Below are 15,259 nucleotides of genomic sequence, written 5' to 3' on the forward strand. Positions count from 1 at the left end.
TAGATGTCAGGGTGTAATAGTCAAGGTCATTTAAAACTCAATTTTATTTTTTTTCGTTAGAGGGACATCTTTTCTTTATGTGAGTGCTCAAATGAAAACTGAGGAATGCATTCTTAGACCACAGTAACAAAAGTCAGACACAAGAGAGTGCTTGTCTCTTCTTTTGAAAGAAGCAATACATTTGTTCATTCTCTCTCTCCAAGCATCATTTCCCATATTACTAATGAAAATGCTTACAAGTACCAACTCCAAAATTCTGTCTTCAAGGGGAAGTTATAAATTTTAAAAAGAGTGGTTCATTATATAAAAGTCAAATTCCAGCAACACTAATGCTTAAAATGACATTAAATGTCTTAGCATCCACATAATATATTTCCATGAGTTTTCTATTAGGCACAAGTTTATTTTCCTTAAGAAGTAAAATGAAGTTTGAATAGTACAGTCTGTGGTGTGGTGACACCAGCATCTGCCAGTTCTTGCCCATCAACGAGTCCCAATTCTTTCAACATTTTGGAGAGATTTGGCCTTGTTCATTCTTCAATAGAGGTTACTGACTGTAAGTAAAGTGTTCTATTTTTTCCCTCTAATGTAGCTGTGATGGCTGGAGATTTCATCTGCAGAGAAGCACTATTGGTTAAATAATCCAAAACCTCCTGTAGTTTAGCAGATGGAGAAAACTGAATACTTTGAGGAAGCTGACTACAAGCTGGGCAGTTTTCCTTTCTCCGTGCTTCAAATGTGTATTTGTATAGTCCTTCTACATCACTGAATACCAAGTAATTATTAAGAGGAATATATGCACTTGTGGCTATTTTAAAAACCTCAGTGGCACACACAGCTTCTATGACCGCATTTGTAGAAGCTACTGCAGGAATTATTCGTTTTACTACTCCTTGAGTGAGTCTATAGGTCACACCCCTAATATTATATTGTGATGCACTCTCGAGGGACTTTTGGAAAATCCACTGAATATGATCAGGATCATCTCCATCTAATGCAACTCCTTCTCCAAAAGGCTGCTCCTTAGGCCATTGCAGTATCCTTACATACTCAATACAGTGTTCTGGTAGCCTGGGCATAGACGCAATGGTGCACATGGGAAAATTAACCTGTGGAGGATACAGTTCTAGTGTGCATTCATTCCAGGCAGAATCACCTGGGCATTTCCTTTAAAACCTGCTGTCCCCCCATCTATTAAAGGGACAATGGAGCTTGGATCTAATACACCATCTTCATAATTCAGAAGGGATATCAGCATGTCATTTATCCCTCTTCTGGCTATGATACAGTCCAACCCACATACCTGTTTTGGTGCTCTCAAAACAGAGAAACTGCTAGAATGGATATGGAACCACAAAGAACACAAGGAGTCAAAACGTAGGTGAAGAAGTAGGTGGTGGGTCCCTAGAAGCTGAACTTCCAATACATTGGATCACTCCCCTGAGCTAACAGGATGGTGCTGGCCACAAATAGGCAGGAACACGTGGGAGTGAAATAGAAATGCCCAAAGAAATGCACTCTTGTTGGCATCCCTATGCTTGTCAAGAGGACCACCTAGAAAAAAGCATCCTCTTCTAAAACAGCAAACAGAATGAAAAGGCACCCCACATATTTGAGACACTTATGAAAAGATGCTAAATATAAGGCATCGTTAGGGCAATGCCAATCCAAAGGATGTTGAGCTGTGGCATTGTCTGTTAGGATAGTGAGGACCCAAACCAGGAATTCAAGCCCAAAACCCATGTTGGAAGGATGCAGAAAATTTGAGACTTTGTATGTAACTAGTGGAATGCAGAATGGTGCAGCAACCTGGGAAGAGCCTGTAGAGTGTCCTCAGAGAGCCGCAAAAGGTACTCCCATGGATCCTGCACATGCGAGTGAGGAAAAGAGATGTCAGAAAATCAGATTCTTTTCAAACACGTGTTTCTCACTAAGAGAAAGTCTTGTTTGCTCCCAAAAAACCATGAAACGCTGACTTGGCTGTTTCTATTCCCAGGCATGGAACTCCCGTGACTTTTCTATTGGTCCAGATCTTCTGAATAAAACAAGCCCCTCTTGCATGGACAGATGGCTAGTGAAATGTGTGGTGATTGTCCTGTCACACCTGTTGAGGTTTGAGGTTCTCTTTCACCACTTTGCAATGCACAGAGCACCCCCCATTCCTGCATGGAGGGTGCCCAAGTCCCCACAGTGATGCTCAGTCCCTGAAGAAGACCTCATTTCTCCTTTGATAGGACACCTTTTGGGCCTACCCCAGAAAGCCCCACCTAGGACCAGTGGTGGGTGTGTGATTTCCCATGGGAAAAGGCCAGTTTAATTCTTAGACACAGTAGCTGCAAGGAAATGGTAGATCTCCACGGGGAAACACGGAGTGAATTGCCCCCATCTATTCCTGGCCACTGATCCTTTGTCAGGGTCTTCCCTGAATGGGCTGTTCCATGAGGCTGCCCCAGAAGCCGTCTGCAGAAGGAAGCAGTCTGTCCCAGCACTCAGTGCTTCCAGTGAGGTTGGGAAGATGCATCATGAGGCCTCTGATGCAGAGACGTGTGTGTGAGTGACGTGGCAAGAGAGAGGTACTGTGACAATTCATGCCCATGACGTACCATGACATCAGAGACCCATGGACACTGACACAGTAAAAGGGATTGGAAAAGATACACTTGTGTCTTTGGGCACAGTTTCCCCCTTCTTATCTTTTCCTAGTTAGCGATGGGATCTGTTTTCTAGGGGAATTGATGTGTATTTGCAAGGAAAAAATGCCTATTTAAGGGGCGCCTGGGTGGCTCAGTAGGGTTGAGCCTCCGCTTTCAGCTCAGGTCATGGTCCCAATATCCTGGGATTGAGCCTCACATCGGGCTCTCTGCTCAGCAGGGAGCATGCTTCCCTTCCTCTCTCTCTGCCTTCCTCTCTGCCAATTTGTGATCTCTGTCTAACAAATAAATAGATAAAATATTGAAAGAAAAAGAACACCTATTTAAATTGTGGTTGTTGAAGAGTTTTCATGTGCTTGGACGTTCATGACATGATGGTGATGGGAAACTTCCCTCAGAAAGTAGACACCATTAATCGCCATGTTGAAGGGAACAGACACATATGAGAACATACCATTCACCCAACTGACACAAACACCAACCCTGAGAATCAAAGGACATGGGTTCCCTTTTAAACACACCTCCTACCCACAACTCAATCCTATAGCACTTAAGACCAGCATGGTAGCTTCTGGGGCAGGGTCATGAGGCCTCGGGTCACGGTCCGGAACATGACATTTAGATTCCTTGTTGCAGGATCTGGATTCTGTGTGGCTCTCAAGATGGAGCCTGCAATGAAGCCCCACCTTGCCCTTTGTCCAGGTTGCTCCAAACCAATGAGTAACTCTAGAATACAGCATACTTACCACTCTCCCTTTCCAGCAGGACTACCTGTGATTTCAGAAAAGAAAATATTATGGACATCAAATCATTCCTTGTCCTGTGTGCCCAGCTCTTTTTTTCTCTTGGTGATGGGCAGGGCCATGGGCAGTGATATGGAATGTACTTAGAGGTTGCATGTCCTGGGTCCATTGGACAAAACAGGTGCCAAGGCAGTGTAAGTAGTACCCATGAAAAAGCTCACTACCCTGTGGACCGTAACAGAACATGCTGTTTCCTGCAGGGTCTTTGGAATCGGGTATCCATGGGTAACAGACTCTCCCTCTATAATCTCCCCACCGAGGACATTGTATGTGCTTAGGTGTTTGGATCTGATTTCGAGTATAAGAGAATCAAAGGTTGCTGTACCTCACATGAAGAAAGGCTAATTTACCACCTTGGTGAAAAATGGGGCTTCTCACAACCCATGGAATAGGAGAAGATATTTGCAAATGACAGTACAGACAAAAGGCTGATATCCAGGATCTATAAAGAACTCCTCAAACTCAACACACACAAAACAATCATACCAAAAAAATGGGCAGAAGATATGAACAGACACTTCTCTAATGAAGACATACAAATGACTATCAGACATATGAAAAAATGTTCATCATCACTAGCTATCAGGGAGATTCAAATTAAAACCGCATTGAGATATCACCTTACAACAGCTAGAATGGCCAAAATTAGCAAGACAGTTAGGAACATGTGTTGGAGGGGATGCGGAGAATGGGAACCCTCTTCCACTGTGTGGGAATGCAAGTTGGTGCAGACTATTTGGAGATCAGTGTGGAGATTGCTCAAGAAATTAAAAAATATAACTTCCCTGTGACCCAGCAATTGACTCCTGGGTAACCCCAAAGATACAGATGTAGTGAAAGAAGGGCCATATGTACCCCAATGTTTATAGCAGCAATGGCCACGGTCGCCAAACTGTGGAAAGAACCAATATGCCCTTCAACAGATGAATGGATAAGGAAGATGTAATCCATATACACTATGAAGTATTATGCCTCCATCAGAAAGGACGAATACCCAACTTTTGTAGCAACATGGATGGGACTGGAAGAGATTATGCTGAGTGAAATAAGTCAAGCAGGGAGAGTCAATTATCATATGGTTTCACTTATTTGTGGAGCATAACAAATAGCATTGAGGACATGGGGAGATAGGAGAAGTGAGTTGAGGGAAATTGGAAGGGGAGGTGAACGATGAGAGACTATGGACTCTGAAAAACAATCTGAGGGTTTTGAAGGGGCGGGAGGTGGGAGATCGGGGTATCAGTTATTGAGTATTATAGAGGGCACGGATTGCATAGATCACTGGGTTTGGTGCAAAAATAATGAATACTGTTATGCTGAAAATAAATTTTTAAAAAATGGAGCCTCTCCTTCTGTGCTGTGCACATCAAGGTCATTGCACAGGCTAGCCAGGGGATCTAAGTAGATACACACAGAAAGTGTCTGGACATCCATGGGGCTCAGGGAGCTTTGCTTGGTGTGCATGTATGGAAAAGTGTGTGGATGTGGGGAGTTAATCAGTATGGACTAAGCTGCAGTTGGCCCTTCCTGGATGGAGGAAGAAAGGTCCTGGAGAGGAGCAGGGTTGTGAATAGTAATTCTGCCTCCTATTGGAGCTACAGGGCATGGAGTAGCTGTGGAATAAGTCCATCTCAAAAGCACACCTCCCTGCACCCAAACCTGCACCACCTAAAGGCAGCAGCGTAGTTTCTGGGGGACAGGGCCATGAGGCCACGATTCGTTCCCCAGAAAATACTCTTCTGTTATAATGCCCCTTATTCTGAATCCTGCAGGACCTGGAATCAGGGTGGTTTCATCATGGAGCCTGTGAGGAAGCCCGACCTTTCCCCTTTTCTAGGTTGTTGCAAACAAGTGAATGACTCTAGAGTACAGAATACTTACCACCCTCCCCTTCCAGCTTGGACACCTGTGATTTCCGGAAAGAAAACAGTATGATCATCAAATCATGCTTTGTCCTGTTTGCATGACTCTTTTGTTCCCTGGGGGATGGGAGATTTGAGGTTTGAGGTTCTCATTCACCACTTTGCAATGCACAGAGGATCCCTCATTCCTGGAGAAGATGGAGAAGTGTGCTAGAGGCCTGTGAGCCCCAAAGTATGAAGAGAGCAAAATGAGTCATGCACAAATGGGCCCAGCCTTCCTACAGGTTCCACGGTCTGGGTCCCACTGGACAAAATAAGTGGCAAGGGGGAATAGCTGCTACCCGTACCAAAGCTCACTGCCCTACAGATGGTAGATGATCCTACTGTAATTGTCTCGACGTGCTGAAATGTCTTTGGGATTAGGTAACATTTGTTAACAGATTCTTATTCAGAGTTCTCCCTATCCTGTAAATTGTGCATGCTGAGATTATTGTATGTGACCTTGATTTAAAAAGCCAGAAGAATTTTGTGTCTCCCACAAAGAAAGGCCGATGTACCACTCTGATAAAAAATGGAGTAGCTTCCTCTATCATTCCTGTGGAATGTTCACACGCCTGTCCATCCAAAGAAGCTAGGGAAAGATACACAGAATGTTCAGTCCACTGGTGGGGCTTGGCAGGAAGAGCTCCTGGAGTTTAGCTTGGGGCCAGCATACATGGGAGTGTATGGAGACGTTGGGTTACATGGGTATGGACTGAACAAGTTGCTGCTGCATCAAGAACGGTCAGTGCAAGGAGCCGGGATGGAGAGAGAAACATTGACTCTGAACTTCAGCTACAGGGAATTGAATCAGGTGATCTCCTTAATCGAAAGATGGTAAACACTAATGTGCATGCTCTGTTGTACTGACAGGCGAGTTCCTCCAACCAGCGACTGTTGCGTGGTCATTGTCAAGACCGTTTCTTTACCAGGATCAACCTGTGAGGCTCCTCCCTATCTCTCACCTCTTCTAGGAGATTGTATTTCTTCAGAAGAACACTGTGTGGCAGGGTTGAATTCAATGGAAGCGCAATTACCCTAGAGGTTTCTATTTGTTCCTGAGATGTGCATGGTCAGGAAAACCAAAGACACAAGATTTTTATGTCCTGACATCTGTGCATTCCAAAAGAGTCCCCATCCTCAAAGTGCTTATTCTTCCCAGTCTTCCTTTCCTGTGGTATGTGGGTGTGTCCTTTGAGTTAGCAGGACTCAGTTTCCCAGGAGCTCTCCCCACCCCATCCTCAATCAGGAATCAGCAATTTCATGAGATAGCAGAGTCCAGGCAAGAGAAGGGTGCTCGCTAACCTGTCCATGTAGCAGATTGTCAGGAAATTTGATCGGGTGTCAAGCTAATGATGAGGCTTTCCTGGCAGTTGCCATTTGCCAGTGAGCCTTCCCTCTGTGCATTCAATATGTGAGCATTTTTGTAAGGCTGGTGATGATGTTTTGGTAGACTACAGTAGGTTCTGATTCTTTTGTCTTTTGACCCTGTCTGAGAAATGTCCCCAGCTAGTACAGATGTAGGCCCCTTCCTTTCTCCCCATCCCTGTTTGAGGAAAGGGAATCCTAAGCAGCCCTCCAGGTGTATCTGTGGTCAGCGAGGAATGTGGTGTCCTAGGTGGGTGTGTGCAGTAGGGATGAAGAAGGTTTGGCTTTGAAATCTTGACCCATGTCCTGAACTCCATTAAGTGGGAGATGTCTTCTAATGAAATATAGGCACTCATCACACCCACATGCCCAGTCCCGTTGCATTGACCCACACAAAAACAAGCCCCAACCCTCAGATGCGCCAAGCACACCACCTGAATGACCTACTTGTTTGCAGGGAATGTAGCACAAGGTCCTGGTTTTCGACAGGACACTCCATTTCGACAGGACACAAGGTCCTGGTTTTCGACAGATGAATGTTTGGATCATTCATCTCCTAGCCATGGCCCCAGCCTCCATTTTGGGCAGGAACTCAGAATGGAGGAAGCCCTCCAGATCAAATGAGGAGACAAAGCCCTACCTTTTTCTTCAGCTAGATCTGTCCCCCAAAAGGGACTGATGGGAGAATATGTACATGGTCCATTTCCAGTTGCTGCCTCCTGCAGTTGGAGAAAGGGAAACCCAGTGAGGATCCAAGCATCCTGTGCACACCATGTGCACTCATCAATGTGCTCTTGATGTCATAAGCAAACCATATGGGATGCAATCATTGAGTTTATGATCCAGAGAAGGAAAAAATGACCTCCAGAAAAGGCTCTGGCTTAGAATGTCAAATCTCCCAAGGCCATTTTCTTCAGCAACTCAAATCAAAGCTATTTTCCATAGACAGAATGACCTGGTGGAAAATGCTCATGACCATCCATTGCTTAAGGAATGTTGGTGGTGTTTTCTCAGTGCCCTCTAAATATGGTGTCCCGTAATTATATAAACTCACTGCAGGCTCTCAGCACCAAGGAAATTGTCTCTCCCCTCTGGCATGTACGTGCTCAGATATTCATGGAAACAGAAATCAAACACTGGTTGTCCCTCAGAAGCACAAAATGACTTTACTGAGGGGATCGAGCAGCACAGACATTGAAGCTTCTGCTTTCAGATCAGGACCTGAACCTAGGGTCCTGGGATGGAGCCCCACATTGGGCACCCTGCTCAAAAAAGGAGCCTGCTTCTTTCTCTCCCTCTTCTACTCCTCCTGCTTACACTATCATGCACTGACTGGCTCTCTGTCTGTTTGTCTCTCTCTGACTCTGTATTTTTCTCTTTCAAATAAATAAAATCTTGAAGAAAAATGGGTTTATCTGAGGGAGAGTTGGTGTTAATTCCTCTGCCCTCAAAATGGGTAGCTCTTCCATCAGGTCCTCCGGGGGAGCTAAGAGGATACAGAGGCACTGTGAGAACACTGGTGTGGCTGCTCAGGAAGTAGGCAGGGAGTTTGGATGGATGAAGACAGGATGCGAGTGTGTGTGTGTGCGTGCATAGGAGGTACAGACCACACTGGACCTTCTCCTCAGTGCAGAGAGGAAGGGATGCGAGAGGAGCAGGAAGGATATTAGAAGAAGTTTTTTGTCTTTTAGCTAAAACGAGCCTGATCAAAGTCAAATAGTCAGTCCAATACATGTGAACCCTATCCTGGCTTTTGTGTGAGGACCAAGTCCCATAACCTCTCCTGACTGACGTGCCACTGAGGTGTCACACACCGCTTCTTTGGACATCAGCTCCGGGCCCAAGGTCCCCATATGCTGTGACTATATTTATCATGCCTCTAAGATTTTGCATGACATAAAAAGCAGCTTTGCTTGCCGGGCTGAATTCAACTCTCAGAAAAGAAGCCTAGTGGTTTGCTTCACTCATCATTTATCTTCAGAAAATCCCATGTACAATGCTGGATAAAACTGACATCATAACTTACATAAACACTGGCACCGTCAATGACTTTGATATATTCCTTCCACTATTCTTGAGCTGTTCCGTGTGTGTGTGTTTCCGACAAAGACAGTGGCTGTCCAAACCCTCCCCGGTGTTCTGACCAGTGGGAAGTTCCTTACACACAGGACTTTTGGAGTGTGTGATGACACTCTGTAGGCTGGCTTTGCAGGAGATTTGCCCCGGGAGTGTTGGGTCCAAAGTTAACAAACAAGCTTGACCTTGATTTCCTATTTGCCAGTGGTGTGTGAGTGTGTGCTTAGAGAATTTGATCCATCCTGAGGCTTACAGAAATCTTATCAAGTACACTAAATTCCCTCTGTTATGCTTTTCTGCTGTTGGTCGTGTGTACACATTGAGACTGGCTATGACTAATGCTTCCCTATTCTGTCCTCCATGGATCCACACACTTTCCAGCATTATGGGCTTGAGCACGAGGATGTGGCTTTTCTCTGTGCCCTTGAGTCCAGGGACCAGGCTGTAATCTTTAACATGGGCTTCTATCCTTGCTCCAGCTTCTGTGATCTTGGAGGCCACTGTGTCATTTTGGGTCTTTCCGGCGACCTTCATACAATCTAGGTTTTTGGCTGTCTGCACAGATGCTGGTGCCCCTTTGCTAAATAGCACCTATGGTGCATCATGAACCCCTGGCTGAGGGACTAACACAGGTGTGTAGGTGATAACAATTTTAATTTTGAAACCTGAGCTCAAATCTTGGCTTTCTAAGTAGGAGGTCAAGGGTTTGGATCATTCATCTCCTAGCCATGGCCATCTCAGTAAAGCAAACGGAAACATCCTCCAGGTACATCTATGGTGAGCAGTGGAAGGAGTATGTAAAGTGTGCCAAGGTGATGAGAGTGTTTTGGCAGGGTAATACTTTGATTGTGATGAAAGTGTGAGAAAAATCTCCTGAGAAAGGCATACATTCATATTCACAAGCATAATGCATAGACACAGACAGACACGCAACCATGCAGCCATGCACACAGGGCCTTCATCCAACATGAACACAAGTCACCCTTCCATAGGTACTAGTTCTTCCAGGCCCTGTACAACGTGGTGACCATGCCTCACTGGACAGTCTGTCAGTATCCCCCAATCCCCATTCCTTGTTGGAACCCAGAATCAGGGGCAGGCTTCTTTGTATTCTAGATTTCCTCCCAGAGCCCGATGCTCTTAAATACATACAGCTGTCATTCCTCCCAGCGTCTACCTGTGATCGGGAAAAGGAAAACTCAGTGAGGATCCCAGCATCTTGTATGCTGTTGGGCCAGCTTTTTGGTTTGGGGAGGACTTCAGGCAGTTAATTGGATGAGGTCCCATGGTAGAGTCCATATCCCCCAACCCGAGTTAAAGAGGACACTTGGAATGATTCTGGAGCTTTTCCTGGCAGATCTGCGAAGTCCATTCTGATCAACAGAACATTCTTTTTTTTTAAAGATTTTATTTATTATTTGAAGATAGAGATCACAAGTAGGCAAGAGGGAGGCAGAGACAGGAAGGGAAGCAGGCTCCCCGCTGAACAGAGAGGCCGACGCGGGGCTCGATCCCAGGACCCTGAGACCATGACCTGAGCTGAAGGCAGAGGCTTTAACTCCCTGAGCCACCCAGGTGCCCCAACAGAACATTATTTTTCAAGTAGAAACATTTTCTGCTGAAGAAGTTGTTTGATCCCATCGAGATTATAACTGAGGCTGTCCTGTGTCATCATCCTTTATGGGTCCACTGTCTGTAAGAGGTTGGACCCAGCATTCCTTCACAAGGGAAGACAGCTGCCCCCTTTCTCGCGGAGGTAAAGTGCCAGATTTTCATCCCCCATTGATGGAAGAAATCAAGGAAGTAACATTTCAGTCTCTGAGAAAGAGAGGCGAGCTTACCTCAGAGAGAGTTGGGGCACCTTCTTCTGTCCAGTCCCTAAGAAGGTCATTGGATTGGCCCTCTACAGGATCTAAGAGAACACAGAAGAGCTGTCAGGACATTGGCTTCACTACTCAGGAATGACTCGGGAGTTAACTCTGTTTGACGTGTATGGGGGGCCATACACGTGAGAGTGACCAAGCAAGGCCTGACCTGCTGCTGGGCCAATGTCCTTGGTGTACATAGAAACACAGAGGAGGGTAGAAGATGGAAAAGGGAAACGGGTCCTTGGCTTTCAAATGGGGGGGTGATCAGTGGGTTTTGACCTGAGCATCAGGGTCAATCTGGGAAACACTCAAGGCACACTGGGTTTCAGGGCTCAGTCCCCTGAAACCTCCTGCCCACTGTGAAGCCAAGCCAGTTTGCCACTTCTTCACCTGGTCATGGGTCAGTTCATCTGTCTTCCCTGCATCTCTGCTGTGACCCTATCAGTTCTCTATTGCCTTGGAGCAGTGGTTTTTTTGGTGATGGAATCTAAGTAATATTGACGGTTGTATTTGTTAGTACGTGTATGTTCAGTGACACTGCTCATATGCCTGATGCTTTGTAGACAGCACTGCCATCTACGTGGAAAACTTTGCCATCCTATCCCATGGAACCTCTGTACCCATGACAACATGACCGGCCCTCCCCCTCTCCTCCCTGCACCATACTATCCACTTTCTGGGTCTACGAATGTCCCTACCCTAGTGTCCTCAAAGCCTGGGAACGTGTAATGTACCTCTTTCCTTGTGTGCATGCTCTCAAAATGTGTGTTAGGTTTCCAAGGCCCATCTATTTCCTAAAATATTGGAAAACTTTGTTTCTTCTTATGCCTGAATATCACTTCATGATGCCTATGTATGCCATTTAATGTGTCCTTTCCTCCCATGATGGATTTGGGGGCTGTGCTTGTCTATGGCTATTGGGAACTCAGCTGTCTTAGACATTCGTGCACAGATTTCTGTTTCCAGAATGAGAATACATCACAGAATGCATTTGCCCAATTTGTAGAATGGTAAATGCATGGAATGCACTGGCTACTTTAGTTCCCCAAATGTGAGGTCATTTTGTTCCTTTTAAGGTACCTGGCACACTCATGTAAGATGTGGCTAATGGATGGAAGTGGAGGAGGCTGATCGTGAAACGTTGTTCATATTCTGTTCCATTGTTATGTTCAGTGTTACTGGTGTAAAACATAGTCTCTTCCTTCCTACACATCTAAGAACAATGTTTCCTGGAGAAAGCTATATGGACCTGTGTTCCAAAAAGACCTAAGATCCATCCCTTCAGCTAGTAGACACTTTTTTACTGTGTCCCTTGGATCCAGTTTGAATCAGAATTCCATCTTGACTTCTGGATTTAATGGTGACGGACAGCATAGAGGGAAACTGCTACCAGTGAAATCAAAGGAAATTGTGTCTCAGCAGTTTTGAAAGCTTTGGTTATGTCTGTGTTACTGAGTAGAAAAATGTGCCTCCAATCAACGTAATGAGTCAATATCCAAGGTACACTCCTGGGTGTCCCTGATGGGGTAGACCTGATCCTGGAGGAAGAACCGAACTTTCCTCTAGGGTGGTTGTGGAGGGCCTGGTATGTTTGTGGGTGGCTCCACATTCTCAGGAGGATGCTCCACAAGGATTGCTGGGTGACACATAGAAATACAGAGCAGTGTCAGTATCTTGTCAGAAGACCATAGGGGGATTCGACATTATTTTTGTTTGTTTGTTTGTTTGTTTGTTTTAAAGATTTTTATTTATTTATTGGAAAGACAGAGATCACAAGTAGGTGAAGAGGCACGCAGATAGAGGAGAAGCAGGCTCCCTGCTGAGCAGAGAGCCTGATGTGGGCCTCAATTCCAGGACCCTGAGATCATGACCTGTGCCAAAGGCAGAGGCTTTAACCCACTGAGCCACCCAGGCGCCCGGGATTCGACATTCTTTACTTATAGTCCAACCATCTCCTCCCCCTACTCACCAGCTGCCCAGCAGACATTTCTCCCTCCAGGTGGGACTTAGGAAGATGTCACCATGTGCTGTGTTCTGAATTCTGCCCCCTCCCACAACACAGGTTCTGTGGGCAACTGCTTGAATTTTGCATAGACATTACAGAAATGCAGCAGAGTGCAGTCAGCATGCCTGATGGCCTGGGTTCACATTACATTGAGCAGCCACACCTACCCAAGAGCATCCCCGAGAGCCCTCTGTGCCTGGTTTCCCTGTCCTCCGGCCCAGACATTAGTGTGCCATCAGGGTGTCCCAAGAGATTTACCCCAAGGAGTCCCTGGAACATAGGAAAGAACGGGATGCTTCCCAGTTGCTGTGTAGGTGTTGAGGAACATACTACCTAGGGAATCAGCTAGACAGCTGGCTGTGGGTGAATCCAGACATGGGATGGCTCCACTGCTCTGGAGAATATAAGCCCCCTCTTTATCATTCACATGAGAATGATGCTTTACAGCCAACAGAGAATCCGTGTCCCTTTCTCCTGTCCTCCCCACAGCAGCACCGATGGGAGTGGAAACAGGCTGGAAGCCCCATTTCACAGTGGAAGGCACTGAAATGTAGTGTGGTAAAGGGCCAGTCTAGAGTTGCCACCCTGATGAGGGATGGATCTGTGACAGGAATGCCATTGTTTCCCTGGGCCCCTGATACCCACCCAGTGCCCCTGAAACCCCTGAAAGAAGAGCTGCCTTCACAATCTCAAATTCCCCTTTGCCAGTGTTTCTTTAGGGGAGACCGAGTGCCATGAGACTAGATTCAGTCCTCAGTCACCTGTGTGTTTGGGGCCCTGACATAAAAAAATGAGACAGTTTCTTCCAAAGAGAGCCCTAGTGAAGAACCAGGAATGTGTAGCATTGGCCATGTTCCCCCACCTGTTTGCAAGGTCAGCACTGTCGCCCATGGCCTTCCTGAAGGCCAGTGGATCCCCACTGCTACTGGTGTTCTGGTTGGCTCCCAATCTGATTCAAACTCTAGATCTTTCTACTCCCAACTATCACACTATGACCCTGCCGAGAATTCACTAGACTCCAGCTGGCCAATCCTGAGGAGCAGTTCATGGTAAGAGTTAACATGGAGGTGACCATCTGGGCTGGGAATGGTTGGTTTAAGGAAAGAGATGTATGATGCTGAATGGACTACTCTTGATGTAAGGACTGTTCTGAGGATCCTGGTTGGAAGTGAGGCTACCCTGGCTTGAGTGATTTCCTCCCTACTCTCTCATTCCTCCCCAACATCCTGTGTCTACTCGCAGGTTTCTTGATCTCCTCTGGAGACTGTAGGTTTAGGAAACAGTGTCCTGTCTCCCTCCATAGGCTGGACCTTGAGAACCCAGCCCAGCAGTGTCTTTGAGACCACCAGACAGTTCACTGTTCAGCTGCCAAGTGTTCTTTCCATCCACCCGGTGTCACAATCCATTTTCATCCACTCCCAAGCATCATGCAGATGGCCTGGGAAACCCTCCACATCAACCCATGAAAACACCCCGATATCTTCCAGTGTCTCTCCTTCTAAAAACAGCTGCATTTTGACTGCTGACTGTTCCTCTCTGATTTTGTCATCTCCATTGAGAAGAAATGACCTGCAATTCCTCTCCATCAAATGTGTGGCCTGGGTCACACCAAGTTTCTCTTGATCCAGGGACAACAGAGTGGCGTGTGACCTCTGTGTGTTCACTATATGACTGTGTCTGAAATTGGCATTCAGAAATAGTACGGTTTTCTGAACATAGAAGTTATTTAAGGAAGAAAGCTTCACCAAGAAATCACACTGAAATAACTCAGAAAAACTAACAAATACAGGCATCGAACCAGGAAGAGATATCAGAGGGTGGAAAGGAAAACCCGAAGAAAAGAACCCAGTCTCTGTAAAAGTGAGACAGCCAATCTGAGAGAATAAAATTCAGAAAATTGATAGGCACATACCTGTAAAACAGAAGTTGAGATTTCCCATCATGGGGACCTTCACATCTGTTCACCAAACTGCAAGGGGCTCAGCTAACAGAGTGGCAGTTGAAACGGAAGGATGGGTGCATGTCATCAGGTCACCATGGCGATGGGTCAAGACAGAACTCTCACAGTGAAGGCATTCCTGCACACATGGGGTCCTGGAGGGAAGTGGGTTGGGGAGGGGTCAATGGATGATGGGCATTGAAGAAGGCACTTGTTGTAATCAGCTCTGAGTGGTGGATATAAGTGATGAGTCCCTGAATTCTACTGCAGAAAGCAAAAATGCACTGTATGTTAAGTAACTAATTTTTTTAATTAAAAAAAATATACTCCTGAGGGCACATAGGAGACTTAAATGTTCATTTTACATCTGCTACTCTGTAAAACTCCTATTTATACGACATTGTTTCACAAAGTCTCTCCAGGAGTTCTTGGATGGCTCAGTGGGTTAAGTATTGGCCATTGGCTCAGGTACTGCTCTTGGAGTCCAGGGATTAAAACTAGCATCAGGCTCCCTGCTCAGGGGGGAGTGTTTCTCCCTCTGCCCCTCAACCAAGTCATGCCTGCTGTGTCGAATAAGTAAAATATGTAAAAAAATAATAATAATTGCTGCGGGGCTCTCCTCCCCAGGAAGGGCTTGTTTTCCTTCCA

At 45.9% G+C, this 15,259-nt stretch overlaps 1 pseudogene; it reads right to left on the bottom strand.

Annotated features, from left to right (window-relative positions):
- Nucleotides 1-290: 290 nt before the first annotated feature.
- On the bottom strand, nucleotides 291-1,297 carry LOC122901970 (annotated as a pseudogene).
- Nucleotides 1,298-15,259: the final 13,962 nt, after the last annotated feature.

Source organism: Neovison vison, chromosome 3 (assembly GCF_020171115.1).
Source record: "Neovison vison isolate M4711 chromosome 3, ASM_NN_V1, whole genome shotgun sequence".
In the NCBI taxonomy this organism is placed as follows: domain Eukaryota; kingdom Metazoa; phylum Chordata; class Mammalia; order Carnivora; family Mustelidae; genus Neogale; species Neogale vison.